The following is a 27,560-nucleotide window of genomic DNA, read 5'->3' on the forward strand; positions in this document are numbered from 1 at the left end:
AATTGGACCATCAATGGATTCTGATATCCAGTTTTACTGATAAAAACAGTTTTCTTCTTAATAATTTTCCATTTTAATGCAGTTTATATGCAATTCTAGCGCTAAGCAGGATGTGTACGATGCACCTTGCCCGATGACGCTGCGATGTGCTTCAATCGGGTTTCAAGTGTCACTCCTCTGCTTCCCCCTGCCTCCCATATTTGGAAGGTCCTGCCTTCAACTGGAGAAGATGCCACCGACCACATAGCTATTCTGTAGGCTTCAATTTGCAACAATTCAATCGAATGGTTGACGTCATCGTCTGTGACGTCCATCGCTGCAGTGTAGGAGTGTCATTGGTTTTGCAGATATTTCATCATAAACCAAAGTACATGCAAAAACAGAAATTCCAACCTGACCTATTCAATAGTTTTCAAGACATTTCACCTAAAAAAAACATAAATGTAAATAACCTCATGGTGGCACTAGAAGAAAAGTCAGTGGGTCACCAGAATTCAGTCCATCCAGTGATATGTTTCAGTCGGCACCTAAGAGGAACTGACTGACCCACCACGCCTAGTCCGCTAACATGGCTGAAAATGTTTTGCCTTTGACACAGTTTTGACATATTGCATTTGAGCAGTGAAATTCATACCTCAAAAGTGCATTTAAGGTATACGATGTACCAAATCCTAATGTCATTCTGACAATGACCCTGACATAGATTGCATAAGACAACTCCTTCTTGTTTCTGAAATCACCCTATTTCCTTTTTTGTCCTTGCAGAGTTAACCCACTCCCTAGTGAGAGAAAACAAACGATTTTCTATTAGTTCTCAAGATTCAAACAGTGAGTGTGACTCACCGTTGGCTTATACAACACAAACCTTCATAGTTCTCTAAGCTCTCCTCTCTTATGCTCTCTCCTTCTGTCACTCCTCTAATTCTATCTTTCTCTCTCTCCATTTTCTTCACCATCGTGCAAAGTCTCAAGGGTAGACCGAATGTCCTCTTCCATTTGGCTGCTATTTTGGTCTCCATGTCAACAAGATATGAGTCACCACACCCTCCAAAAACGTGGACACAATCACTAAAACATGCTACTATTAATACAGCGATCGACCAACCAATTAATTTACTGCTCACACATTAACGTGCGTCAGTCATGCTCAATTTGAACAGCTGGCTCAGTGATGTGAAGATGAATAAAACTACGTGAATATTTGAACAAAGCTTCACACTAGGCATTTTCTTCTAGAGGAGATGAGCCTATTTTTACATGCTGCTGTTAAAGCACTTCTAGCAAACAAAATATAGGATCACAGACTGTGTGTGTGTGTGTGTGTGGATTACATATGCATACAGTTTATGCCAGGAAAAGATGCATTTTTTTCTAAAGCCAATGGAAATGATTTAGCCATCATTTATCTGCATTTCAGCATTAGTCAAGATTGATTTCATTTAGTGTAATTAGGACCATTAAAATGATCTGGAAGTGGCTAATTTGATATTATTTGTCTGCTAATCAGTAACCAGTTACTGTGCAGTGACATTACTGTAGCCTTTGATATTAGCTTGGGATGTCACCTTGTTTGCAAATTATTACAAGTATGCAAAATGTGTCTGTTTTGTTTGGTTGTATAATGTAATTAAATATTTTGATTAATACATCATACTAGTAATTGCTTGGCTGCTCAGCAGTTATCCATGTCAACTCACAGAGGGAAGGTCCTGGGGTTCAAACATGCTGGCAGACAGGACCTTTAGTTTGCATGTTTCATTTTCTCCTTGTGTCTCCAAATGACAAAATACATTGATGCTCACTCAAATGTCACATAGAAGTGTTTCCTGATTTGATGCCCAAATAGGACGAATAGCATCACTGGTCTGTGCTTCCCAAAACTGCCGCGATCACCGTTTATAATAAATATTCATAACAAATGCACTTAACCGTAAAAATACTCTTTTAACTAAGAAAAAAACAATTTGTTAATTTCATGATCGGAAATGGCCTTACCTAAAATAAGTTCTTTGTTAAGGTCAGGGGCAGTGAAGCTATTGTCATTTTTTTAGGTCTGTTTTGAACTTTTTTTCGTTAGCAGCAATATACAGTACCAACCGACAGCGTCTGGCTGCCCTCCCTCAACTCTCAATTTCAACGTCTACTTGACAAAGTCAAAAGTGAATAACTGCATCCTGGTGACAAACTGAGTGGCTCGTAGTAAAATGCTAATATTTGTTCAACAATCAGCAGTAGGGATCTATAGGAGATGGAAGGAAGTAGCATCAGCTTTATCATCAGAGCCACCTACGATGTGGTTCCTTCTCTGAAGAACTTAAACGAGTGGATTGGAGAGGATCCGCCACGTCCGATCTGCACAGATCCAGCAACTCAAAGGCACATCCTTACAAGCTACAAACTCAGTCTTTCCCAGGACCACTATACCTGGAGGCATATCAGGTTCTCCAGCACCTTGCATGTATCGGAGAGGAAAGACGAACTGTTGCCAACATGCTCGTTCCCTAGACAGCTGGCCTTTCTACCCGAACCGCCTTTGTACCAGCAGGACAACTCCCAAAGCCTCCAACTACGAGGATGGAAGCTAGCATGCTTGTGACTTGCTGGTGGAAGTTGTGGAGCAGAAGCTTATCTATCCGCCGAAGATCATGACAACAAAGCAGGCCAGACCTGGTCTTTTGGCTTCCTCACAGAGCCCCCCATTGTGAAACTCGCTGTGCCATGGGAGGCTGCCGTGGACGGGATCAAAGAAGCAGTGCAGTGGGAATGGACAAGCTCTGTGGCTAAATTAGCTCCGCAAAGAGACGGGAGTTCGAAGGCGGATCGTACGGCAACCCACCAGGTCTGTCTCGGAGGCAGCTGAATGTGGCCGCAAAAAGAAAAACTTGATCTTGGCTCCTCTGTAGGAAGGAGTAGAAGTGGAGGGGGGGTGCACCTGGTATGGCAGATTTCACTGTTGAGCCCTCTGGTGGTGTTGTGGGCTCAGCAACGAAACACCACAGAAGGAGGATGCCCACCTGATGACCCCAGTGTTGTGATTAACCCAACTTCCATTGAAGAAATCAAGGGAGTGCTGATTACAGTACAGAGTAGTTACAACTAGTTCTATGAGCTTAACATGTTAATCAACTTTGAAAAGTAAAGAACGCATATGAAGAAATTACAAATATTTTAGTATAAATATAGTTTCATACCACCTTTGATACATGAAATGCAGATTATTGTGATGTACAACACAGAAAAGAGCAGCACAGTTAACATATTTTGAAAAAATATTCATAGACAAAGGAAGTAAAATAGTAATCAATAAAAATGTAATTTTAAATGATATTGAAAATAGAAATAACCAAGAAAAAGAGAACAATATATGATATTAAAAGAAATCTTGTATGGAATGAGACATTTTGATGTGCGAGATGAGCTTCAACATGTCACTGCTCCTCCTCTCTGCTAGAACACTTTGTCCAACTGTGGCTCATACTGCTTTTTGAGATTGGTCTCAATGGTACTTTAAATTTTATTTGGCCTGAGGTTAGTTACTTTCTTAAAAAAATTTATTTTATTTAGACCGAGACCCACACGGTTCACTTCTGTAGATGTATCTGCTTTTTGTAGTTGTGATATACTTTAAAGTTTAATTCCTTTGTTATTCAGTGTTATTTTTTCTGCCACATGAAATTGAGACTGATTACTTCCACCACACGGCTTTCCAGTGGTGTAAAAATAAATATTACTGTAAACCATTACAGTAATAGAATTGAGAGGGATGTGCAGTTTAAATATAAAAGCTGTAAACAAGACACACTGTCCACAGAGAGAAAACATACCAGTCTATAGAAACCGAACTTTATAGCCCCTAAGTATAGCAGATAGTATTTCCAGCCTACCACTGATGTACAAAACTAATTAATAATTTCTCAGCTGATGTCGTCCATGAGAGACATCAGAGGGTTGAATCACGTCACTGGATCTCTCTTGCGCACATATGTCTGCCAGCACAGTTAAGCGAGGCTTTCCCAAAGACCTCTAGGCATTTCTGTGTTTGATGAGATACTGGTAACAAAGGAATCTTGAAGCAAAGAAATGCAGAGGGACTGAGAGGGAATAACAGCCTTGTAAAATAAGGAGAGACTATGAACACTGTGGCACATATTCAATGTGGCAACCCTAATCAGATGTACATTTACAATAAATGAGAGCTTACATGCTTTGGTCTGTCTGAGTTCATAAATGCGGCTGTTAATGACAAGAAAAGGTTTTCTTTCTCCACAAGATCGCTGGAAGTTGCTTCTCACAGCTGATGAGCTGCGTCATTCAACACAAACAGCCCATAATCACACATTTACACAGTGGCCTTCCTGTGCACAAGTTTTTTAGAAGCTCATTTTCACATTTGAACTGCGCAGTCTAGTGACAGTTCTCTGTGGTTTTATCACCTTACTAGTGACCCCTTTCACTCTTGAGTGAGAATGTGATCATACAGAAATATTGATTATTGTTTGGTGACATGTTACTGCATACAACAGTAATGAATCAAGCCTGTGAACAATGTGATAATACATTAATTCATTTTAAGTGGATTAATAAGAGAATTAAAAACAAATTTCGTTGCTGTAAAATTGAAAACGTGAAGGTTGCAGAAGATCGCTGCACCAAAAGAAGGATCCCCACATTAACCATGGAGGAGGATTTAATGGTGAATATGTCTGCCTCTGTGAAAAAAGAAACCTAAATACATAATCAGCTGCACTATAGCTTCTTGTTTTTGTTCTGTTGTGCATCTCTAACAGTTAAAGGTTTTTACAGCTGCTAATATTTCTGATTTAATTGACCTAAATCACTTGGAATAAGAAAATGGCAGTTAAAAAAAAAGCTTAAATGCCCACATGGCTGACATTACATTACAAGCAACAAACAGTAAAGAGTGCAAAGTTAAAAGTCTCAGTATCCAAACAACAGATGTAACAAGTCCCCGTGTTCCTAGAACAGGCATCACAAATAGTCAGCTGGTAAGCTAGATCTGGCCTGCCAATACTTTTTTCTTCAGGGTTGTTTTTTTTGGGGGGGTTCTGGAAAATTGTTCGCACAAATAAAAACATTTTATTCACTAACTGGAAAAAGAAAATAGAACAAACTGATTTTATTTCACACTAATAGGCCACAAAAAATATTTAGAAAAATGATTAAAGTGTGATACACTTTAGTTAAGTGTTGTATCCATGTATTGAACGCATTATATCAGATTGAAACCGAACAAATTAAACCCATAACACTCATTTTGTTGACAACAGGCATTTAACAAAAACTCTGCAGTGTCAAACATGTACTGTCATCTGTTCATCTATTATGTGAAACACTGGCTGGGACTCCTGGACATTTTTAGGAAAAGTTTAACTCAAACATCATGATATGATAAACATGAGCATATAAAATGCATTTCATTCCTCATCCAAGTCACACAGATGACTCTGTCTGTCCTCCTGTGGGACTGAATGGAAGCGTCCAGTTTCCAGAGCCAACGGCAGGATGCCAGGTCTTAACTGAGCACAAACAGACCTCCGAGCTGAGCCCAGGTTCAGGGTGACATATTGCTCAGGATGGTTAGTGTGCTTAATAACACAATATGTTCCCAGTTGGCTTAATATTTCTTCTGACCATTTTTCTTGTTAAACATTATAATATAAATATTTCTTATAACTCTAATAACTCCCTTTCCCATGGATCGTCATTCAAGTAATCCTAATAAAAGATCTGTTTAGTAAGTCTAGCATGTCACAGCATGTCACCTGTTTTCCTGTTTCCCACGTCACCACCTACTGACAGGTTTTATGGCCATTTTATAACTCTTTGTTCATCAACACAACACCCCGATCCCTGCAGTGTAATCCAGCCACAAGATTTAAACAACTGTATGTTTAAATGTATTGTAACCAAGATCTTTTCAGAGCTCAACTTTATTTGGATCAGTCAGAGCCCTACTAGCAGAGCTTTTAGCGCTTTTTCAAAAATGAGAAGATCAACTGGGTAACGAGCCTCTCCGACCATGACAAACAACTGTCCCACTGAAAAACATAGTTACTTTTGAATAACCCCTTTTTTCTAAAATGCATGACCTGAGCCATTTAAGAACAGACATGTACAATACTTAACATTCTTTAATGATCCTGTTTAGTCTCTGCCCAAAGAGTTCATTTAATGACAGAGTACCAATAAGTGTAAACTCCAAAAGTCTGACCTCAGTTTTGTGAAATCCAAAAAGTAGGCAGTGGACCACTCCTCGTTGCATACTAGAAGGAAACAAATCTGTTCTGCAGTCATTCATTTGCTTAATGAGCTTCCACAGTTTTATAAAATATCAGTTCAGTACACCAAAGAAGATCATGATACCGCTCTAGAAATCTTCAAAACAACAAAACTATATCTCTCTTCATCTATTGTCGCATGAATTATCGTGCACAGATAAAATATTGAATGGGATCAATACGAGCTTTACAAAATGCATTTGGTTTGTCCAACTGGTTTGTTAAAACTTAAAAATATATTTTATTCAGAATACCGGAGTCAAGTTTACACAACTTGAATTATCCCTCATTCACTTAGAGCAGGGGTGTCAAACTCATTTTAGTTAAGGGGCCACATACTGCCCACTTTGATCTCAAGTGGGCCAGACCAGTAAAATCATAGCATAATAACGACAATATTTCTCTTTGTTTAAATCATTGGTGAAGGTTTTTGGATGATAAACCCTGTTTTAAGGTCTTTCTACAATAAACTAGAAACATAAAGACCAAAAACTCAGACATCAGCCCACTGTTTATCTGCCCCGGCTCTCCTCTGCAGATTCCCTCGCTTTGTCGCGTTTGACGTCAAACGCGACAAAGCGAGCAGCGAGCGCGGCTGCCTGTGGCACCGAGCGCTTCTTCCTCCGGAGCAGACGTCGCATTTACCCTGTTTTTGAAGCAATTACTGGATCGATTAAAAAAAAAATAACAAAACGTTTGTACTCATAAACCTCCATATTCTCATAGAAATACAATTTATGTCTTTCTGTAATTTTCACACTTAGCAAAGTCATCCGGTGGGCCGAGCTGGACCCCCTGGCGGGCTGGATCCGGCCCGCGGGCCGTATGTTTGACACCCCTGACTTAGAGAAACTTGATAGAATCACTTCTTGAAGATTTTTGCTTTATGGTCGATTTACACCAAAAACATGTTTTATTTGTGCATTATCTGAAATTCAAAAACTTGCTTTTCAAAATACAACATCTTTATTTAAAATGCATGTAAAGAGAATGAAAACCCACCTAACGTGACATGACTTCACCTCCAGATATTTTCCTCACACATGGAGAAGTGAATGGTGCTATAAGCTAATTGGCTGCTGGATGTGGTTTCATATTTAACTCTGTGACATGGAATTGGTATCAATCTTCTCATCTAACTAAAGCAAATTGTCTCCCAATTAAACTATTCCATTCAGTAACTTATTATTTGAACATATATTAAGAATCATTTGAATCAGGTGGCTGAAGATTAGACATTTGGAGATGTTGGTACAGTTTTATGATTTCAATATTGGGTTTTTGTTGGTTTGGGATTGCAGAGTGTGCCGTCAAGAAAAGAAAAGAAACACTTTTAAAACTCAGGAAATTTGCAGAAACGTGAATAAAATGCACCTCTCTTTTAGGAATTAGGAAAAAGCAGCAGTGTTTTGGATTAACTGCAGTCAAAAGTCCAAACACAAGAAAATAAAGACTGTAATTCCATTTCTGTATGAAGACATGCATCATGCTGGGAGGAAAATTGCAGTGATGTATTCATCTGCAGGCCACAAAGAAGACAACATATAGAAAAAACTTTCTTTAAAAGGGAAAGCCATCATGATAACAAAATATAGATTTGATGTGTTCGAGATCGTACATACGAACTGCAAACTACAGGATAATAGAAGTGAATTAAATTGTTGCAGTTGACAGTTGAATTATGATGAGTGCTTTAGTGAGTGAGTTGCTCTAATAAAGTCCAAACTTCTCTGCATGTGTGGACCCACAACTCTCACTGCCCTCTAATGATGAGATGTGCAGAGGCTGTTTAAAAAGCAAACTGTGCCAAGTGAACCCACAGATAATATGTGGGTTCACTTGGCATAATTCTCACCACTGTATGAGCAAGCTATCAGAATAGCATTACTCTCAGTTAAGTGACAGAACATGCTGTTTTATCAGCGTATGGCCGACTGCAGCAGATATGAAGAGAAATGTCTTGGCCATGCTATGCGTTCTAATAAAGGCCCTGCACAAGACACGTGTATTTTTAGTTACTCTGGCTGATTAGACCTCTGGTCAAGTGCAGTTAGGTGTAAGTGAGCGGAACAAGGCGTATTGACACGAGCCGAGAGCACACGTCAAACTACGTGTCAAACTCCGACAACGGAGACCCTTGAAATTCTTCAGAAAAATCCGACAGCAATGTAGCAATGAGCCGGGCGAGGTGTTTTGAGTGGCATTTTGTGGTTTCTGAGAGGCAGAAAGTCTCTGTCCAAGACCAAAATAGCCCCGTCAGGTCAGCAGCACAAACAGGTGCGTTTCTTTAATATTCTCAGGCTTGTGCACCATGAATTCATCCCCCAGAGTCAGACTGTCAACACCAAGTTCAACTGTAACGTTCAGAGGCGTCTGAGGGAAAACAACCTCAAATGTTGGCTCTCCGACACGCAGTGTTCATGACAATCTGTGTTGATGTAATAGTAAATATGTAAAGTTTGTGCTGTAGCAGGTGATAGAGTAAAGATCACAGCTTCACTGACCTCTGATTGGTTCACCGCTTATGTGGCATGAATGCATTTTGTGGAGATATTTTGTGAAAAGTTGAGGTGTTAGCCTGACAAAGAAACAAAAGCTCAAAAAGACCCTAAAATGTTGGGAGTTCTTGCCCACTCTATGTGGTGGTGCTGTGCTGTTCAGTAGTAAATTGAGCTTGCCTGACAACGGGGGCTTTTACTTGACCATCTAAACTTTTATACCACTAATAGTTTAGAATAAAGGACCCTAATAATTATCTTAGTAATTTTGTATGTTTGTTTTTATTGATCTAGCCATTTGTGATTTAGAAAATCCAATTGAAATAATTACATCACATTAACTTTTCACACTGTGACCAACGTAATGTGCTGTCGTTGTACATGATTAATATCTAGCAAAACTCTGACTTCTGCCACCAGAGTAACGCTGTTGTTAACTATAAACTTGGATACTGTATTGAAATAACTTTAGAGACGTGGGTAAAAGTCCCCTTCAGCATCACCTTCAACAATAGGACAACAAAATGTTGATAGGCTACATGTGCTCAGTGTCTTGTGGCGCGTAATCAAAAATTTTACAAACACTTTAACCAGATTTAAACAGTGACTGTAAAATAGTATCTTTTAAATTAAGACTATAGACATATGTGAACAGATCTCTTTAGTTTGTTTTCTCTGTGCGGCATCATGAAACTTGTCTGAGCTCATTGGCTGTTTAAGGGCGACCTCCTTCCCATGAATGTAGAAATATTTGATGTCATGAGGTGAGATGAGCTGCCCAAACACACCTGTTCAGCTTCACCTTTTGGTCCTCTGAAGGGCATGTCTTTTTATAATGGAGTCTCATAATTGTATTTCTTAACATCACTGGAATTGCTGAGGGATGAGATGTTTTTGTAGATTGAAGGCCTATTTTGACGACTCTTGTCTCATTTTAAGTTGTTGACAGTCACTTTTATTGTATTCCTGGAACAAAGAAATGTTTAAGCAAAATAAGTGGTGTTGTTTCCTGTGTTTAATTGAATATTTTATTTTATGAAAGTCTTGAAAATGGAGCACGAGGCTGAATATCTGATTAAACTGGATATTTTTTGAGTGATATGTATGTTTAAAAAACAGCTAAAGTTAGATATCAAAGTTACAGAATAATCAGCGTCACTCCTTCTCTGAAGGCTCAGTTATTTTCCAGCTGCCTCTCACACACACTGAACCTTTTCTCTCACCCTCATTTCTTGGTACTTCTGTCCATCATTCAGCACCTAGACTCATGCGTCATCCTCTTTTTCTTTGAAAATCATCTCACAGGCAGGCAGTTCATGTCATTTTGACATTTCATACCCAGATATTGGATACATAATTAATTAGAATTCACATATTTTCACACTATTTTCACTCACATATATACATGTCAGTGACATTCAATCAATTAACAATCTACCTGTATATGATATTCAGCTTGAAGTTTCATACCAGACAGTTTTCATATGACTACATGCTGGTGCCTGTGATCAATCAGAATGAAACATCCTGATTGCTTTAAAATTAGTGAACATCACCTTTGACTTATTGCTCATAGTAAATGCAAAACAATCTGTCTTGGCCCATGAGGGTGGTGGTAAGATGGTCCCAGAAAAGTAAAAAGAAACCTAAATCCGAGGACCTTGTCTGTGTTTTAACCCTGAAATGTGTAGGCTGAGTAAAAAGGAGGCTTTCACCTGCACTCTGAACAACACAACGAGACAGCTTTTGCCGTCATAATGATCCTTTTCAGTCAGATTAAGACAAAGAGCTTAGTGTTGTCATTGGGCCCGTCAGATGATTAAGGAGACTTGAATTATTTTACAATGATTGTGATGTATATTATATCATTACTCAAAAGCTGGATCAGGGGATTTAACTGTCAGTAACAATAACAAATGCATACAACAGGTGAAGAGACTGTTAAAAAAAAGGATTTGTGTTAGCGGTGCTGAAATGAAGATGTCAACTTGAGTGTGAAATGGTTCATCTCGACTTGAAAACATACACATAACAGTAAAGGAAAGAGTTCATGTGTTTATTCCCTTTCTTGCCAAGCACTAGAAAAGACGATCTGTACATAAACATGAAGCTAAATCTAGGGTCGAATTAGCTTATTTTACCAAGCGGCAACCAACAGTGAGGTCACACATTGGTTTGTGAACTGCTTTTCAGATATACCACTAGAAAACTAATAGTAAGGAGTGACTTTATCAAATGACTCCTTTATGACTCGTGGAAAAAAATGTATTGACTTTGTATTTCATTGGAAAAGTTGAATAGCAGTCTGTGTCGCCGGGCCCTTTTTGGAGTCAACCCCTGGTGGCCCTCGGTGGTATTGCATTTTATGGCACTTCTGCATTGGCCAAATTTTTCAGACCTGGAAGCTACGTCAAATTTGTTCTAGTTTGTTCATACACAAACATGGAGTGTTACCATCCCACTGACATTTTTTTTCCCCAAATTTTAGGATAACTTTTAGACGAGTGTGAAATATAACAACAGGCTTTTAGAAACTGTAACAGCTGAAGTGTTCCAACATATTTCTTGAGTTAAATAACAGGAACAGGAATAGCTTGAGTGTTATGAATTAAAAAGGCCACACTGTCTAAACTGTGGTGTGTCATAGCCAAACAATGTCACTAGATGCTTCTGGCATGTGAAAATACAGTCAACTATTAAATGGGTGCATAGTTAACATAACATTTATTGTAATGTTTGGAAGTAAAGACCTCGGGCTGCCGAGTAAACACAGGCACGGAAAGCTCTCCTGTCATCATGGTATTTGGTGGGATATGGAAGGAATGCTACAGGTCTGGCTCATCAATCAGTCTGACAGAAGGTATATAAGTGTGTCTAACATGGTTACGTATTGTAAAGGAAACACTTTCAGTGACATTTACGTTCATGTTATCTGAACTGAGTCCAGCTGTTTTGTTAACACTGAACATGACAGTGGCTCCAACCCTGACTACTGATTAAGGAAAGGCATCCTTGGACTGGAAAGTGATCTATGTATGGAACACATCTGCTCATTTCAAAGGTTAGTGGTCATCATGATTTTAAACACTTCAAGGAGGTCTATTAATGAGATGTTTGGGGAGGTGAAAGCACTTTTGCGTTCCAACAATTCTTGACGACTAGAGTGAGAAAAATAAAATCCAGTTTTGGTATCTCTCATTCCTTGTCTTCCTTTCTGCTTGTGTTTTCTTTCTGTCCCTGCCTTCCTCCTCCCCTCAGTGTTATTCTCACCTCCAGCTCCCAAAACTGCAGCCTGGCTGACTCATCACTGGCCTTGCTATTAGGCTCCTGCCAACACTCACTGATTAAATCATAAAGGAAGAGAAAAATGAGGGTTATTGAACATACTGGGCCCTATGCATGTGTCAGTAATAAATAAAGACAATACGGTAAACAAGGTGATAAACCCTGCACAGGCAGCAGTGAGCAGTATGTTTAAAGCATGTTTGAAAAGTTACATTCTCCCATGTCTGAGTAGTATATAACATAAATAATATATGTATACAGAGTGGATAGCAGAGTACAGATGTGGGCGTGAGTTTCAACTGTGTTATTTTACTGATGACATGATGAGGTCTCCACTTAAAGTTGAAATAATTAATTTCACACCACTAGAGGGCAGAAGAATGCCAAAACATGCTGACAGACATGCAGCCCTAAAATAATATCACCTTATAAACTTGGCAACCTTGGCTGACATGTATTGAATAATTAGGCATCCAGCAAACGCAGAACAACATGATCATCCTGTCTGAACAGGGGTCCCCACTCGTCCAGCACCAGGACCCACTTTTTTTCCTTAGACATTAAAACGTAGACGTTAAAAACATGAAATACACAACAACAGTGCAAATACCCTTTGAAATAAAAAGGCAGACTTTTCTTAAATTAGAGGCATATATGCTTTTCAAACACGTTTAAACTGGTGATGCTCAGCAAATTTGTATAATCTACATTGAACTGCATTAAATATGAAGAAAAAAGGCAGATTTATCTTGAGTTAAATAAAAAAAAACACAGACTTTTCTAATCCTAAGCATGTTCACATTAGGATGACGTCAGTTACGGTCAATGTTGTTATGACAATGCTGACAGTGGCCACTTGATGAAATCAATGTCTTTTTAATTCCGGTTTGGTCTCCACCAGCTCCTGAGAAAAATATCTGGCTGTTCGGGTGACAAAATGCCAATCGAAGTCACGTCTCAAGTCCGTTTCTTGGTCTGAAATTCCCCAGGGTTTCTCAATTTTATAAAACATAAAATCGTGTTATGGCCATAATTATTTGATAAAGAGTTACTGAGACTTGAGAGCAGTGTGACGTAAACAGAGGGTGTGTCTCCGCTGTGGGGCAAAGACAACAGTCGTGCTTTGATTCTGGGAACACCTCTGGCTTTTCACATCTTTGTATTTCAGTTATCATCCGAGTAACATAATCAACAGTCCTTAAATAGCAGAGCTGCTATATGTTTCCAGGTCTTTCTGCAACATTGATTCATCCTCCTGCTTTAGAAACATTATTTATCATGTCATCTGCATGATCTGCTCAGCATATTTTTCTCCCTTCTTTAATATACAGTATGTAGATATTCGGAAGCATTTTACAATTAATTCGTCACCCCTTTCTATCTTTTACTTTGGCCTCTCCATTTCATTATAAGGTGTGCGCAGTAAAAGAATCCTGTAGTCGGACGATGGAGAGTGAGTGCTGCTCCCTGTAATAAGGCAGGGGGGATGAGTCATCAGCGGAAGTGAAGCTTGGAAATAAGGAATGTGGAGGCTGTGGCCTCTGGCTGAGATGAAAACCTCTAGTTCGTAGCCATTGCTCCCTCACTTAAGTTGCTTTACAAGAGGGAGACAGTGCCCCTCTGGTTTGTCACAGATTGTGAGTGTCAGTCAGCCTGTGTGGTGAAAACGGCGTAATGCAGTCCAGACATAATTGACATACTTTAATTAAACAACTGTAATATTCACAAATCACCAACAGACCCTGTTACAACACAGCTTCACCATATGGTCTGGATTTTAGCTTCACATCAGACAAATTACAAAAAGTTGACTCAGTTCTAATAAGACAACCAGGAGTGTTAGCATGCAAGAATAGCAGAGCTCCTAATGAACTTCTGTCATCCAGCACAGAAAATACTGAGAAGAATACCTGGAAAACAACAGAGGGGAATGAACCAAGTCAATATTCACTACTTATGCAGTCAATTTCTGACTTTGTTCCCTCATGGCTTGACGGATACTTCACGGCCCGCCATGGATGTGCATGTTTCTTTGCGGTATTAATGTTTTGGAGGTAATATTTCCGAAACGTACACCTTAAATTTGTCAGTTTAAGTTATGTTATTGGGTGCTGTTTACTCCGACACAACGGTCAGACGAGTTTTTGGTTTTAAAGGAACATGGAATTTAATAAGCTTTGTATTTAATAAAATTGTTAATAGTGTTTTCCTGTGCGTAATTTGTAATTGTAGCAGCTTTTTAGTTTTGGGATTTCTTTTCTCCTGTTCTTTGTATGATGCAGTGTATTATTAGCAATTACAAAATTCTAGGATTTTGTTGTAGTCATTGTACTTTGTGTCACAGTATAAGTAGTAGTTTTGTTTGTATGCTGACAAGATTTCCGAAAGACGTGACTCTAGGTGACCTTAAAATACGAAATTATTCACACGACTGTAACAGCCGTATCGGCCACATGCAGGTTGTGATGCTCACGATGGTGAAGAGTCTTTCCAGGCTCTCGGCTACTTAAAGCAGCCGGGTTAGAAGTTCTGCTGAAAGTTCACGAGCTTTAAGAGGAGTTATCTTTGAATCAGTGGTATTATTAGGGACAGAAAGAACATTCCAGTTGGACATTAGCGATGCTTTGTCATGAAACAGCCTTTGTCATCATCACTGTTATAATTCCATCTCTTAGAGAAATTATTTGACAGAAGTTTTATCATGCTGTTTGTCCTTTCGCACTGTTGCAAATGATACCATTTTTAGAGAGTAATTATTTGGGCATTATCATGTCAAATTGTGGGGAAATACATTTCTAAAGATTATGATTTTTTATGTTTAAACCAAACTGTTTAGTGTTATATTGTGTTTTTGCAGATTTGATCTGTGACCAAGCATCCTTGTTGCCATTAATACTGTAACAAATCAAATATACCTGTGCATTTGTGATGATTTCAGTATCCTGTTTCGAACAGGATACTTCTAATGTGGAAAAAGGAAAATAATGGTAACAGCATTGATAATGTGGCTCATTTTTGACATTCTTGTACTCTATTTGACTCGTGAGATATATTTTACAAAAGCTGAACTTTCTTTTTTTAACCGACACAGATACAGACATAAAGTGACTGGCTGAGGGAATGGTTTGCACACAAATAATAATTACTGAAATCAAAAGTAAGTGCCCTAATGTTTTAATCCAAAGTGCTTTAGGAGTGCTGTGCGAAAATATGTCAGCCTGAAAGTGAGATGTGAAAGTGTTTCTTTAACTAGTACGTGGATCTGAGTCCCTACTTGGGAAAAGGTGTTCACTATTTAGGGAAACTAAGGAGACATAACAGTTCTCCGACAATAGTCGCAGCGCTGATCGTCTCAATGGAGTGACGTCAGCCTCTAAATATGTCTGTGTTGTGTCGTGCAGAGACGTCAGCCGACAGCTCAGCCTGGTGAATGTAAATAACAGAGAGCTGTTCAGAATGCATAGCATGCGCAGTATTTTGCCAAACAGACACGGTCCAAGTCCTGCACATGAAATTTATAAGAAGAGGGTGAAATGATAAATGATTACCTTTGGGTTTGCCCTCCAACCTTCCAACATGATGATTCGCAATTAAGGTAATGTAATAAAGGTTTACTATGAGGATGGAGGGGCTGGTGAGTCATAGGTCAGCGGTGGGTGTAAGGTGAGAACATCAGGAAGCCTCCGGCGTTTAGGGAGATAATGAGGCCTCGTGCATCTCCCAAGCACCCAGCATTAAGAGTTATTACTTCCTCTCCTGCTGTAGCTACAAGCACCTTGTTTCAGTCAGTGATGGTACAACTGCTCGACTCGTGCACACAAGGACACGCATGTCATTACACGCTCGTGCGCCAACACGTACACACAACCTGCTGAAAGCGCCTATAGTACCCACTTTTGCCTGGTTTGATTACAGGATTGTAATTTGTAATGTTGGTTCACTGAACTGCTCACATTTCAGATTTATACCTCAAAGCTTTATCCATATCCAGGTCAAAGCAAAGCGTGCTCCTGTGTATCACAAGCAACCCCTCGGCCTGTTTTGTTTTCTCAGCTTCTAGTGATGCAAATATTGTAAAAGATGTGATTCCAAACAGCCCCTCTGTATTAGACATTATCTCAACCATTAATGGGACGCCGTGTTCCAGTCAGCTCCTACGTCATTACTCTGATGCACTTGAATCCAAAGCCATCGTCGCAATGAGGTGGTCCTTTGAATACAATACACCGCCCACGACTGCTCTACTTCTGCTTCTCTGTCCAGTTATGCGAACAAGGCTGCTGCTCATATTACAGCCTTTTATTAACCACACCTTCTTTCGTTCAGAGAACTGTGTCTTTTGGTCTCTTCAATTTTTATGTTTTTGCAGTGTTTGAGTGGGGCTTTTTCAGTTTTTTACAAAGTAAATGACAGAACCTGACTGCTGTTAGGCAGCTTAGTTATGCTGTGTTTATGAGAGGAAAGAAAATGTAAAGGTTACAATTGCAATGTTGGAACCATTGACTGTATGTAAAAGTGGACGTCACTTCCTGGTCTGACAAATGAGGCCAATGCGGAAGGCCCATAAACTGCAATACCACTGAGGGCCACTAGGAGTTAGCTCCAAAAAGCTCCATAGATTCCATTCAAATTCTCTCGTGAATTACAAAGTCAATAAAAAAATTTCCACAAGTCATAAAGGTGTCATTTGATGAAGTCGCTCCTTCTTCTTATTTTTCTGGTGGTCCATATGAAGATAATCCCATCAACTATTAGATGTTAGGCCTGGAAAAGTGGTATGTTTGTGGGCGTGTCTGTTTAATTGACAGGCCTGTGGTGCAGTCAGGTTGGTTGGGAATAACATGAATTATCATCACACTTTTATCAATTACACCAGTTCTATTTGTTCACTATAGACAATTTGGGTTTGTAAGATGATATCACATAATTAAAACTAGAAGAGAAAACACCACAAAGGAAATGAGACCATCAGTTAAAGGATGAGCACACAGTCCCAGGACTGGTGTGTGTCTGGCTGTTTTTCATTGAGGCTTGCTTGTGAAACAAATTATCAGGAAAATTTAACGACACTGACTGAAACCAGTCTGGGTTACTGTTTTATTGAAGTCAGTTAAATACTCCACTGAACATGCTCCGCTGTGATGTGTCATTTTGACCCAGCTGATGTGAGATATTTACATAAGACTCATTCAGAAACATGGTTCTCACAGCCTAAATATGTAAACTGCCATTTCCCATTGGCTTTGACTCCTGCTCTCAGCAGTTCATGACAAGTTTCAATATTTACATTTTTCTGTGGCATCAAAATGCAGCGGCCTTTACAAAAGAAGGATGAATATGGAGCAGAGCTCTTGCTTTGTTCTTCAAAAGGAAACGGTTCCTCATCCTCAAAATATCTGAAGTGCTGCCACAGACTCAGTGGTATGTGAAGCATTTACAGGCTCAGTCTTGTAACTGTCACAGCGCTGAGTGGTGAGGGTCACCGTCGTTACCTGTTCTGCCATCAGCATCTCCTCTCGTGTTTGTGGAGTAAAATTAAAAGTGAGAAGTGTTGAGGGGCATTCACTGATTGTAAAATATGTGCATTTGACTCATTTATTGAAGCTTATAGTTCTGTTACAACAGGTCACTGACAGGAAATATGATTACAATTCTAACATCAAATGCTCTCTGTTTCTAACTCTTGTCTAAAGGTCTCAACCTATCAGACTCCAATCTAAAGTTGTAGTGTGAACAACAGGGAAGGTGTCTGATAGTATTTTGTATCATCAAATCTAGTTCTGAATTTATTCATCTATTCCAAAGTTTTCCGAATGTTGTATTGAATTGTTTTAGGTTGTGTGTTTGGGGGGGAACAAAGACATCTTAGTTAATTAAAATAGAGTTTGATGCTGACTGAGGGGCTGTGTTACGGCTGCAGAACAACAATATTGGAAACAATATATATTTTATTTCATCATTTAGAAAATATCCACAAAATGAACTTTTTTCAGCACGTTGGATGTACTGAACGTTACCTGTAAGCAAACTCAATGCACCACAGGTAACAGGATGTCTGGTCACAGAATACGTGACACCGGCAGCAGGCTGAAGCAGACCTTCTCAAGTTTTCAAAACTGCTCTTACGTTAACATGATGGAAGCTCGATAAATATTTAAGCAAGGAACATGCCAGTCGCCCCTCTGTCATGAATACCCTCCTTGAAATATTGCATTTCACTGTGGTTTCTCCAACTTTGTTGAAGTGTATCCACACGTTAAACTGTCGGCCGTCTGCGATGCTCCTTCACAGAGTTAGTATGTCTGCGTACATGTCCCACCGGTTTATTATGTATCTGCAGACAGCTGCAGTGTCAAAATGAGACAAAAGAGACGGGAAGGAAAGATGCTCCGAAGGATTTGTTGGACACTTAATGAAGACAGGTTTTCAAAATGAAACAGACAATTGAAATCCATCCCTAATAATCAATACTAGCGTTTTCCCAGGGAGACGTTCATGAAGATAGTCATATAAGGCGGCGGACTGACTCAGACACAGCTGCAGCTGCATTAATGTTTTTATATGTTCTGAACAGTGAGGTCAGTCTGTTAAAGTTGTGTGACTTTAAGTCTCCATCATTTCATCAGATCAAATCAATCCTCATATTTAATACTGACATTTATGTGTAGTAAAGTTAATTTATTCAATATTTATTTATTTTGCATTTTGCAAAAAAAACATTGAAAAAAAGAAGCTATTTAAAGCTGAATTTTGAATCTACACCTTCAGCGACATTGCAAAAATTGCAATATTCAAACATAATTTTATATTTGTACTAATAAATAATACTTTCAGCAAAATAATAAATCATTGGTTGATACGAACGAATCGCTTAAAACTTGGCACATTTTAGCCCCCATATTTCAAACTAGATTTTGTGTGATTGAAAAATGTATGATGTATATTAATCATATGGTTTTAAAATGACTTTGTGAGTTGGGATTTCTGTCATGTGACATGAATCTGTGGCATTGTTCAAATCCATCTGCTTTTGCCTGGTCATTTTTTTTCAAGCATCACTTACGGTTTAAGTCAACATTTTAGAGTATGTACGATAACTACCCTAATATTTACTTTAATTAGCCAGATCCTAATTATCGGTCCACAGTTATTCATCCAGTCACTGAAGACATTTGTTTTCGTGGTAATAAAAAGTCAGTCTGTTAATGTGCCCTCCTACCATTCTAGACTATGACTCATATCTAAGCCTCACTGCAGAGTGTTATATGTGATGTGAATACTTAACAAGGCCACAATCTTAAACTTGTTTCTGCACTTCAGCCTCGTAGTAAATCAGTCGGACAGGAGGACATAATGTTTGCTTTTAATTTGTGTATCGACAACTGTGCAGGATGCTGCCTCCCACCCTGACAACAGGGACGAGGCTGTTTGGAAGGAGGAAATCTGTTTACACATAAATATCTGATGTGAATTGGTCTTTCAAAAGAATTCAGCCCCAAAATTGTACATTTATTTAAATGGTTAGGCATAGAAGGATCATGAATATAAGATAGTGTCACATATTTGTCCTGTGTGTTTCTTATTGAAGAAACAATTTCATACTTTTATTTTTTCAAAGCCTGAAAGTTGCCCTGTTATCGAGTGCGTTTCGAGAGGGGAGGGGGAACGCTAGCTGACCAACTGAAATAACTGTTGTTTGACGTCATGACTTTATTTTTAGAAGGTAATATATGGGTGTGGAAGTGCCTTTTCATGTTAGAATCAAAATACAAACACATAACATACACACACTGATGCACCCATGAGCACACGAGCAGACAATTGTGTGTGCATGTATGTGTGTGTGCGTGTGCGTGTGTGTGTGTGTGCAGATGAGAGTTTTTCTCCTAATACCAGAAAAAAATGTATATTCACACCTGCTGATGATCTATATTTGTTGCAGACATAGTGGTCTGTGCTGGCTAAAAGGTACTGCTGGCTGCATTAACCACATCGAAACACTGAGACCTGAAATGTGGAGAAACTTTGAATTGCATCAGACACGGCAGGACTTCAGATTTGTTTTTGTCTCTCACCTGTAAGAGCAGCACAGTGGGTGAAAGTATTAACTGGGATTATCCTGTTGTCTCCTGGTTTCCACCTCCAGAGATCCCACGTGCAATCCAACATGAGTGAGAAAGAAAAAACATGCACATCAAATATGTGTGTGCAGTAAGAGTCACGAGGAAATAGATTTGAGTGAAGATGTATAACTATGTAAGGCAGGCAGACTTTAAAGTCACATATTGGACAAACAACACATGCAAAATGCTTCACAGAGTATAAATTAATATAAAACTATAACAGAGTCAATTGAAAAAATACATAACATAAAGATCAGCCAAACCAGGATAGTTTTCCAGATATAGTTTTGTTCATTTATTCAGTTTTAGAAAAGTCAATTTTATATTTTGTATTGACGCTTGTGCAACAAGCATTTAACATTTGATACGTTTGGCTTTTATGTTGTTTGAACATATATTTTTCAAAGTTTTTTAATACTGTGTGTTGTTATCACTATCAAACCTCAGATATTACAAGCATAGAAATGTTTAAAACGATGTGCAGTCCTACAGTGAGATGGTGAAATGAAATCGTCCCTAATACAAAGGCTGATGGCGAGATGGAAGCTGGAAAAATCCCGGTGATTGGTACCATTAAAATTTAGTTGTAAAGTCTCATCGACTGTTGGAGATCTTCTCAATACTAAATATAAATATAAATAAGTAAAAGGACATCCATATCAAAAACCTTTTCTGTTTTATATTTGTCATTTTAATTTACTGTATTTATCAGGGACTTTTTTTAAACAGCCGAACTATTAAGATAAATGTCATTTACAGCCCCTCGGCAGAGGTGTCGTGTCAGAGACGATAAATTATGTCAATTTGGGAATTAACATTGAATCTAAAATTCAAAACCTGTGGACTCTGTGGGGATTCCTTTTTTTGGTTTTCATTTTATATTTAATTGAAAACTTTTATTATTTTATGATACACTTAAGTGAAGCCGCAGACACATAAAAACTCAAAGTGCTATGCACTCTCATATTAGTTAGAGGTTAAAGTTTTTACATCATTTTGTTATATTTCTGATTTTACTGATTTCATTTGATCAGTATCCTAATTGATTATCATGTCAACCTTCTGTCAAAAGCATTTCTGTCATTCTTTTTCTGCGGTAAATAAAAACATAATTTATATCACAAGAACTGCTGACAGCCAACAAATCAAATTAAATCTGTGAATACATTATTTTAGGTATCTGCACTGTTTAAAGATTTGACTCACAATATTTGAATGTGATCAGTGTTCACAGTTCATATTTTCTTCAACTAAACTACCTAATTTGACTGTTTTCAGACTATTGAATAGATGGTTATCATCTCACATCTCACCCACAAATAAGCCCATTTCACTGATCCAGCGGTCAAACTGGAGAAACTACAATGAGGCCAGAAGGTTACATTCACGGTGAACTCTGGGGGCTGTAGTAATTATAACCAGAGCAAAGGAGGACGTCAGGTGATGGAGTAAAAAGAGTGAAAGAGAGAAAAGTCCAAACTCACTTATCTTGACCTATGTATTTAACCTAGTGTATGTAACATAAAGTGCACCACTTACGTCACATAACTTACTTAAATAACGTCGTTATTTTGACCCAATCCGTGATCTTTTCCTAAACCTAAGCAAACTGTGACCCTGTCACAACATTAACCACGTGTTTCTTACTGTTACTGTCCAACGATCACACATGTCATTGATACGCCTCATTGAACCTACGAGGAGGTTTGGTAGGCTCCTTCTCGCCCACATGTTTTAACAGATGTGTGATGAAAGCTGCTTGTTCAATAGTCTGATAACAGTCAAAGTTATCAGACTAATGCCAAGAGGCAAACTCTTCTTTGCTATTTCACCAAAATGACCTTAAAGATGTTTGAGCATTGAAATAAATAATGAAAACTTTAACTTGAAATAGAAAACTGAACCTTTTAACCGTTTTAGCTGTGAAGCTTAAACCTTTATAGCTAAAACAAATGAATGAAAATGCAGTGTATAACTTGACAGTTGGATCTTTTAGTTTATTTATAACTTGTGATACTCACAAATGCTAAAAGCTAGACCTAAATAGATTTGATGAGGGATTTGGAAGGCTGCGGATTAGAAACTTAAACTGCCGGAAACCACTCATGTAGCAATAGGATAAGTGAAAAAAAAAAATCAAATATCTATAAAAAGCCTGTCTTTTATCCTTTCAAAAATGGCAAGGATATACGTGCATTCATAAACTACTGTTATACAGTAAATTTAGAAAGTTATTTATATACTCAACAGCTACACAGTACAGTATCGGGATAGCAAGTTTATTGTATTCATTGTACATAAGTATTATTGCCAAGTTATGGTTTTTAGTCTTTCCTATGATGATGTTTGAAATCTGTAAAATGTTTAGTTTTTAGTTGAATATGTTGTATGATATAATAATATGAAAGCATAAAAAACAACACAAAACAAATTTGTTTGCCAAGCCTCTGCTCTTCTTTAAAATCACTACATGAGGCAGTGAGGGAAAGAACACAAAATCCTTCAAATAAAGTTTCAATTTACAAACAGGAACTGCAAATATGAATGAAGAAATGAATGAATGCGGGTCTTTGAATGCATGTGCACCTATGTGAATTTTCTACTGAAAATATCAGAGAGCTTTTCAGTCAGCAGGGGGAGAAAACACTTCATCCCACTCTCGGTGTCTGAGCTCTTGGTCTTCTCTCTCTCTCTCTTTCTCTCTCTTCCTGCCTCCTGAGTTTCCCTCCCCCACCGTAGGCAACACCATGAGTCAGAGAATGGCACATTGACATGAGTGGCATGGCCAGCCTCACACGGTGTCAAAGATACAGCCTGGACTTTATTTCACTGTCCAGATTTTGTGAATATAGTATGTTATTCTTGAGAAGCCTGAGCCATAGATTGAACAAACTTTCAGAGCCCGCCACCACTCAAAAACAGATTTACTGTTTGCAAACACAACCTGGAAGCTGCAGTCTACAATCAGAGCCTTGGGGAATTGGTCAAGGGCACCAAATTGAAGATGTCAAGGGCAGGTGAGCGATGTTATGATTCTTCCAGTCAGTCCTGAGAATCAAACAAGCACCCGACCGGTCTCTGAGCTCACACATTATTGATTCAGTCTTCTACCTCTGTGTCCGAGTCTTAATCTCACTTCGCATCTGTCAGAAATTAGGAAATTGTCACATTACACAGATTATTGATTAACCACTTAAATCCGAAGGGCAGTTTTGTTATGTCCACCTCAAAAAACATCCTCAGATTCAATCAGTGACAGCTGAAAAAAAAAAAAAAAAAAAAAAAAAAAAAAAAAGAACAACCCTGGGCTCTATGGATAAAGAGACAGTAGACAATTTTGAAAAACAGGAAGTCTGTGTCCCCATCACCAGGTCAGAGTCAGATCTGAAAACTTTTTACTTAAATCAAAAATGTAAATTAGAGAGTGAATAAAATCCTCATAACAATGAGTAATGTTATTAAACCTGTTCTAAAAAAATGTCAGCTGCAACGCTGCGTCATCTCACATAAAGAGCTCCATCCATTGTAGTAATAGTATACGTCTTTAAAAAAAATGATGGGATTTTTGCAACAGATGTCCCCGTACAGGGACCTCGAGGCTGGACGAGGTTTTAAGATTGGATTAATGTCACTGCTGAGAAATTCAGCAGTTTAACATTTAACAAAAAGAGGTTTTTACCTGACCGTAACCAAGTAATACCACTTCGTCCACTCAGAGGCGATAGTGAGTCACTGTAGCATCCAGGCCGCCTTTAGTCCGGCTCTCCGAGTTTCGGGCACTTTGTTTAAATTTTGGGTCTTTCTGCCCTTCTGTTAGTTTTTATTTGGCTTTCCTTTATTTTGACTCCCTTGTTGAACCCCCCCACCTCCCCCCCTCTCTCTCTCTCTCAAAAAAAAGAAAGGTGATCAGTTAAACCCGTGGTTCATGTGTTTGCGTGCTTACCTCTGTTTTTAGTAAGATCATAATAGCAAGAAAAACATTCCGTTTTTTTTTATTTTTTTTTTATCATCAGCTGCTTCTATTTACGAGGAGTTTCAGATATTGTTGTTTTAACAAGAAGCCTGAGTATACCTCTTCTTCCACCTCAAATGTTGGACTGAGGGCAGACTGGCTGCTACAGTTACTCACTATTGCCTCTTGAGGTGCGGGATGGTATTACACGGTGGGACTGGGCTAGCAAGTTACCATGCTAAGTTTAATAGATATCCATGCAACATAATATGCAGACGTCTTAGGCATAACGTCAACAATGATATCTCTTCCAATTCTGTGGATAATATTAGTTACTTTCTGAGTCTTTTAAACCAAAAAACGAACTCATTGCACCTTTAAGTGTAGGCTATTTTTTTGTCTAAACCAAATCGCACACAGAACCATGTGAACCCTGGTTTCTAAACTTATGCTTTGTACGCCCTCTTTCCACTTCAACAATCCTCCTACAACTTCTGTGCTGTACAAAAATATAGCACTTCCTTCACTTGAGAAAATGGTGCTAGTGGCCGTAATCCTGGCTGCAATTATGTTTCCCGCTGAATATATTTGGAAACCAACAAATAAATGGTATAAAAACATGAATTTTCTTAGACAATAAACATATAAAACATTTCCTACCTACAAGTGCAGTTCTAAGGACGGTACAGAGTGTAAAATCTTAACCTCTGCAGTTCATATTCTGTTGAAGACAGTATTTGGACAGAACGGATGCAAAAAGCTAAATGAGTCCCAATCAACAGTCACTAAGAGTTAAACTTTTCAGGCTTTTCACACACCGATATCCCAGTTTGATCTCTTACGGTGGTTGAGTTCATTCAGTATGTTTTACTCTGTTTAAAGAGCTACAGGTCTGAAATGTCAAAAAGAAATGTCATTGACATATTTGTGTGCTTTGTATTGTTGTCTTTAGCTCTGGAGGATGGCATCTGTTGGAATCTTGTTTTGATTCAGTTTGACAGAGAGAGTGATGTTGCCCTCTTTTAAATAAGACTCACGATCAGATTCGAACCGTAATAATGACACGCTCTTAGCCATCAGAAAAAGCATCCAAAAAGTGCCTTGGGAGGTGGAAGGGGCAAAGGCCGGGATGCAGCAACTGGCAAAGACAGAGCTGAGGTCAGGTTAGGTCAGCGGCAGGCCGACATGCAGGGCAAAGACGCCCAGAAAGGGAAAACGGAGGACATGCTTGGCAAGTTAATGAAGTCAACATTCACATGGACTTGATGGTTCAGGCTTCGCACTCGTTGGAAAGAATAGTTTGATAAAACATCACTGAAATTTTGACATCTTTTTTGATTGAGTGTCTGTTTACCAGCTGATCCTGCTCAGAATTGGTAGGAATTAAACAAATAAGGTATAACGGTTTAATTGGAGAGCTTTATGGAGACAGGCAGGTGGACTTTGTTGTCTTTGCACAGAGCCAGGCTAGTTGTTTACACCCGGTTAGTCTTTTTGCTAAGCTAAGTTAACCAGGTGCAGGATACAACTATTTGCCCCACAGACATGGGAGTGGTGTTGATTTTCACATCTAACATGTAAAAGTTCAAACATTTATTAGGGGACAGCAGGAGAACCTTAGAAACATTAGCACGGACGTTATCATTATTAACATTAATTGTCAAACTTGATCCCATTTTCAAGTTATTTTCAGATCTACACTAACTTACTTACACTCTACAATAAAGCAGTGGAGACATAAGCTTATAAGGAACTCTGAGAAACAATTTCCACATGAAAAGGTGATGTTGGTACCCATAAGCTGTGCTTAGTAAGCTGAGCTAAATTTGCTGTAATTGGTGATTTGGTCGATCAGAATGAATGATATTGTATTAATGACAGCATGTGAGATCCTGTGAGAGGTATTTCTGAAAGGTATTCAGGATAAATAACTGTCTGCTACTAAAACTGTCCTCTGTTCTTGTTTCACTTTGTGTGCTTTATAAATACCTACACACATTTCTCAGCTGAACATTCTTCAGTGAACCAGACACCGTCAGAAACAAAGCAGGGATGGGAATATTCTTAGAAGGAAGGAACAGCAATAATAAAAAAAAAAAAATTAAAAATGAGGAAGTTGCCATGTTAAAGCATGATAGATGGGATAAATACGATGGCTGAATGCACCTCATAACCAATCAGAGAGCAAGGGCAGGAAAAAATGTGAGTCACGATTTCTATGCCTGCCTTTGCCGTATATTGGGAAATGCATCCTAAATAACATGGAAGCTATATATAGAAAATGTGTAACTGGCACAAACACACACACGCGCAGACACATTGTGCATTTTAATTGTCTCACCGTTTGAAGTAACTCAAAGTGAATATGTGATTTGTCAATTGATTCTTTTTCTCCCAGGCTATGAATAAAATGCTTTAATTATTGATGTACTGACGTCAGATGTTCGCTTGAATGTTGTATGTGGTGCAGACCTCTTTCTCCGGGCAAGCTACTTCCCCCACCCCGCTCTCAACCCAACAGCACCCCCACCACCTCCGCCACCACCCCTCCCCCCCAGCAGACACCCTCATGCTCCCCCTAGCTGATGCCTCACCTGGCATGAATGGAACTTGAACACGTTGCAAGCAGCTTGCAGACAAGCGTCAACCAATACAAAAACATTAAGTCTGCTTCTCTCTATCTGCTGCAATCTTAACCCACGAGAGGCGTATGTGTGCCATGCCGTCGGAGCACTGCTGCTCTGTGGAGCAACTAACTCTGGTACATCGCATCTCCAAAGAGCTGGACGTGTTTAGAAATGTAGGATCTGGATTTAGAAAAACTATTGTGAAAGTTTCAAATGGAATCACAACAAGTCGGATCCTGACAGTTGTTAATTAAAATCTGTTGCCCGTTTCAGTGTGTTCTCATCTAACAAAGCAAACCAAACACTTCAACTTGTCTGTTTTTTACACAAAGAATAAAAGGAGTTGTAGTTTTGATATTTTCTTCTATTCTGCTTGACACTATTACATGCAGAGAAAAAAGGGGAAGATTATCTGCAATAACTTAACAGTAGTTAACTGACTAGTCTAATGTCCACCCGAACACAGACAACTATTTCAACTAAATTACAAAAAAGTGTTTTAATTGCATGCATTTTGGTTACAGTGAACATTTACATTGAAAATAAGTTGAAGGGAGTTGAGCTGCTGAACTTATCAACTAATTACTTGATTTAGAAATAGTCAGAAAATGTAAGAAAAAGATTCACCCCTATTTATTATTTATTATTTAGTGCTTTATTTGTCTTTAGTTTTGTTGTAAACATTTACACTCAAAAAATACATAAATGGGATGTCTTGAGCCAGTATCATAGTTTTTTTTTGCATCTGCAAGTACATAAGGCTCTACAAGGGTTAT

This window comes from Embiotoca jacksoni, unplaced genomic scaffold, assembly GCF_022577435.1.
Source record: "Embiotoca jacksoni isolate LCO1_2020_lvr unplaced genomic scaffold, fEmbJac1.0.p SCAF_6, whole genome shotgun sequence".
NCBI lineage: Eukaryota > Metazoa > Chordata > Actinopteri > Embiotocidae > Embiotoca > Embiotoca jacksoni.